Source organism: Vigna umbellata, chromosome 10 (assembly GCF_029865625.1).
Source record: "Vigna umbellata cultivar VRB3 chromosome 10, Vumbellata_1.0, whole genome shotgun sequence".
Classification (NCBI taxonomy): Eukaryota; Viridiplantae; Streptophyta; class Magnoliopsida; order Fabales; family Fabaceae; genus Vigna; species Vigna umbellata.
In genome coordinates this window covers 8,110,285-8,115,107 of record NC_142174.1, presented here as the reverse complement: position 1 = coordinate 8,115,107, position 4,823 = coordinate 8,110,285, and the positions used below count along the sequence as shown (strand labels likewise).

Sequence of the window (4,823 nt, the reverse complement as noted above, 5' to 3'; positions counted from 1 at the left end):
ATATTAACATCTTTAATTGCAACAAATAAAAGCTTATGTAAATTAACATCTTTAATTGTAATTTTAGTCTTCTTAATTTCTCACAAATAATTTTACTTGTCTACTTTTTATCATAACTTTCATCTCTCAATTAGCAAACAATATTTTTTTGTCCAATGTTTAATTCAAAGTTTCTTTTTTATTGGTTTAATTGATATTTACATTTAAACTATTCGTTAAGATACTATTAAAAAAAATTTAATTAATTAAAATATAAGTAAATAAATAAAAAATATACTTAATTATGTATAAAAGTTATGAATTTTCAAAGATCTGATATCAAAATGGTTCATCATAAATTAATATGTATATAAAAAGAAATTATAACTAATTATGGTCTAATAATTTATATTTATTAATTTTAAAATAATGACTACTTTTGAAACATATGTTGTATTTTTTATTTTAATCTAAATTTAAGTATGTGTCTCTTCTACAAGGTGCATTCCTTAAAGAGCATGAGACTAACATGTTTTTATATTAATCTAAATTTAAGTATGTGTCTCTTCTACAAGGTGCATTCCTTAAAGAGCATGAGACTAACATGTTTTTATTCTACTTGTCATGAAATGGATACGCAATGGTTTTTAACTGTCATAGATATAAACTTTCCCTATCCCTTTTTCATCCTTGCGAATGAGAAATGCGAGGTAAAGAAGATGCATTGAAGAAAAAGAATCAAGTAAAATCAAAATCATAATCGTTTCATTTAATGAAATAATTGTCATATAGATATTCAAAACATACATTATTGCTCCAAGTTAAAAAGAATACTTAGTGTAAAACAATTCTCACTCTATATACACATAAACTCAATGAACAAATAAATAAAGAATAAAACGTGTAATCCTTTACTCAGTTGTTTGAACCTTGGTAGCTCCATCATCCCCTGCAGCCAAGTCTGGTTTGATCTCCTCCAGTTGCTGCAGAACTAGGTGTACTTCAGGCCTAGCAGCAGGAGATGGATCAACACAATGCAGTGCTAATTTCAATGTGTTAAGCAGTTCGTCCCCTATGGCTGGTGCATCCCTCATGAGTTCCAAATCAAACACTTCATTAGTCCACTCTTCCTTCACTATGGAGGCAACCCATTGGGGCAAGTCCATGCCATTGGTTGGCTCCCCAGGTGGCTTTCCAGTTAGGAGTTCCAACATGATAACACCAAGACTGTACACATCAGTCTTTGTGTTAGGCTTCTTGGTCTTTGAAAGCTCTGGTGCGTTGTAGCCAAGGCTTCCTGCAGTGGCAATGATGTTGGTGTTGGCAGAAGTTGTCATCAGCCTTGAGAGACCAAAATCTGTTATGTGGGCTTCTGTTTGCTCATCCAATAGTATATTGCTTGATGTGAGGTTCCCATGAACAATGTTCTCTTGGCTATGGAGGTAGCTCAAGCCCCTAGTCACTCCAATCATTATCTTCATCCTTGTTGGCCATTCAATAACAATTTCAGGCCCACGAGCTGCATTTGTTAGAATCAGATAAATCATAACACAATCAGTATCAGAAGCAATGACACAACACTAAATAATCACTCTTTAGTACTTACAATGCCGGAATAATTCATTTATTAATTTCAGAAGCAATGCCACAACATATTCTCTAATTACTGTCAAGTACTCACCATGAAGAATTCATGCATATCTTAAATATATCATATCAGCATCAGAAGAAATGACACAACATTACAGGATTTAAAAACTCTACTGAAACGAAATTCTAATTACAGTTGTAAAGTTTAGATATATCAAATACCAGTATCAGAAGCAAAGGCAGAGTCAGTTTAAAGATACACTTACCATGAAGGAATGATGCTAGACTTCCTTTTGTCATGTAATCAAAGACAAGAAGCTTCTCTCCTTTTGGTCCTAAATAGTAGGCTCTAAGTGCTAAGAGATTTGGGTGTCTGATTTTGCCAAGTGCAGCAACCTCAGTTTCAAACTCCTTCTGCCCTTTAGTAGTTTTTTTCCCTCAACCTCTTCACAGCAACTTGGTTACCATCTTCCAGTGTTGCTTTGTATGCTGTTCCATATGCACTTTTTCCCATTATCTCCGCAGTTGCACACAAAAGATCATCAGCAGTAAACACAAAAGGCCCATCAAAGTGAACTAGTTTCCCACCAGCTTCACCTCCTGCTTCAACCTCACCACCAGCTGAAGCACCTTTCTCAAGACTCCTAGCAGATGCTGCAGCCTTAGCAGCTTTGCCACTCTTTCTGCTTGAAGCAGTTCTTCGCCTGATCAAACAACACAACAAAAAGCAGCACAGTAATAACAGAATCAACAGAAGAACACCTGCTACTATGAGGATTATGTCCTTGGTGCTTAGTTTTCGGTGGTGAGGGTTAGAAAGAGATTGTGGTGATTGAGCTGGAAGATTATGAGGAGGGGGTGAAGAGCATGGTTTTGAACTGATATACCCACATAGCTCAAGATTCCCTACAAAAGAGCTAGCATTGAATCTTTTGGAAAGTAGAGATGGGACAGGACCAGATAGGTTGTTGTAAGAGACGTTGAATGAACTGAGATGCGCAAGTTTAGTAAAGGAATCTGGGATTCCTCCAACTAATTTGTTCTCAGAGAAATCAATTTGGCTAATGCTTGAGATGTTCCCTATTGTTGGTGGGATTTCGCCATCAAGCTTATTGTTCTTCAGGTTAAGCACAGAAAGGTTGTGCAACCTGTCCAAAGAATCGGGAATATGGTTTGCAAGTTGATTGCTATTTAGGTTCAATGAAACTAGAGAAGAGAGATTAGAGAAGCTAGCAGGAATGCTGCCATTGATGGCATTGTTTGAAAGATCAAGAATTTGAAGCCTAGAAAGTGCTCCTAGTTCACTTGGAATAGGCCCTACAATCAGGTTATGACTCAAAGAAACATTTTCAAGTAAAGCTAGCTTGCCTAGAGAAACTGGGATGATTCCAGAAATGAGATTGTGATCAAGGGTAAAAACCTGAAGCTGGGAAGCTTTCTTCTTTCCAGCTCCACCCCAAGAATCTGGGATAGAGCCAGAGAGGTTGTTGTGTTGAAGGGCAAGAATGGTTAGAGAAGGAGACATGGTTAAACTGCTAGGAATGGATCCAGAAAGTGAGTTGAAGCTCAAATTGATCCGAAGCATCCTAGTAGATCTCGCTAAACTGGGAGGGATTTTACCACTGAGGGAATTGTTGCTAATATCAAGAGACTGAAGCATTGGACAATTGCCAAGGGAAGGAGGGATAGAACCTGAAAGCTTGTTATTGAAGAGATAAACCCCTCTAAGGTTGGGAAGGAGGCCAAGTGACAAAGGAACTGGACCAGCAAGAACATTGTCATGAAGACTGAGCTTCCTAAGAGACTGAAGTTGGCCAATTTTCTCAGAGATCCTGCCACCTAACCCTCTCCAAGGAAGCTGAATTGCAATAACCTCACCATTCACACACTTGATTCCTGCCCACCCAGAACAAGCACCTAGACCACTGTCATTCCAGCTCTTGAGAACCCCTTTGAAGTCAATTAGCTCATTCTTAATAGCCCTCAGGGCTTGAAAAATCAGCCTGAGTAACAACCACCCCATCCCACAACTGCCCTGAAACAGGCTGAATGACAGAAGCCAAAGCTTGCAAAAGAAACACAAAAGAAGCTAAGCAAATAAAACCACCACCCCCAACACCTTTGTGGTTCCTCCTCCTATGACCATATGAAGCAAAAGAGAGGTTAACCTGAAAAGGGTCTGTGAAGAAATCTTTGGCATGACAACTGTTGTGTCCCATGAAAGTGGTAAGTGGGAACTTAGAACAAACAATGGCTAAGCAAAGAAAGTAAGACAGACACAAACAGGTTCCACTTTCACTCTCTCTTTAGGTTCACACCTCTCAGACAGACTCAGCTCAGATAACAGTAGTAGTGGTATAATACTAGTACAATGAAGAACAACGAGGAAGATCTAAATACTAACACAAGAAAGCGGAGAGTGAAAAGAGAGGGACTACAGTTCTGAAAAAGGCATGTGAGTGAAGAAAGGTGCTGGTGGGGTTTAAGGATGAAGAGAGATAAATGAAATGAGGTGGTGGTCATGAGTAGAATGAGTCAAAGCTTGCAATTTTCTTAATCCTAACGGCTAGTTTTACTTCATTGTCTAAATTATCATAACTGCTGCTGCATAACGGGTTGGGTTGGGACATTAGAAGACCAAGCAGAGATGAGATGTGATATGGGGTTTCCTTCTCCAACGGCTACATTGCATTGGATTTGGTTTTGGATGCATTACATTTTCTAAGGGTCCCATTCTTTTCCTCGTTCTACTCCTCAGTGTGACTCCTCATCATCAACATTATTATATTCTCAGAAAATATGTCACAAAAGACAAAAACTTTAATTACCTAAACTACCCTTCCATGAGTGAGTGTTGTAAACCCCACAACCCACAAGCTGCAGTTAACAAAAAATAAATAAAAAACTAAAAAAAAAATGTTTAAAATGATAAATTTTAGATATTTTAAAAATCATATATGACAACATAATTAAGTGAACTAAACTTAAGTATCCATCTAAAGATGCAGCTTGTTGAGGGCAAAAGTGAGAACAGATGAAACTATGTTTTTCTTCTTTTACTTTGTGATTATTTTGGGTCATAAAGAAGGTGTTTATCTAGGGCATCTTTCTGGCAATGGTGTGTAATGTACTGCGAATAGGGACATCAAAGTGACAGATTGTGCACCTTATGCTTTCATAATTCACAGATCTGTGGTATAGAACACATTATTAGCTTGAAAAGGTGGAGCACAAAACAAACAAGAGTTGTAAAT

At 37.6% G+C, this 4,823-nt stretch overlaps 1 pseudogene across 1 annotated transcript; it reads right to left on the bottom strand.

Moving 5' to 3' along the window:
• Positions 1-722: 722 nt before the first annotated feature.
• Positions 723-4,193, bottom strand: LOC148191797 (probably inactive leucine-rich repeat receptor-like protein kinase IMK2; annotated as a pseudogene). The gene is made up of 2 exons (XR_015782493.1): positions 1,836-4,193; positions 723-1,498 (listed from the first exon to the last, which is right to left on the bottom strand). The product of XR_015782493.1 is annotated as a probably inactive leucine-rich repeat receptor-like protein kinase IMK2 (transcript).
• Between the last annotated feature and the right edge of the window lie 630 nt (positions 4,194-4,823).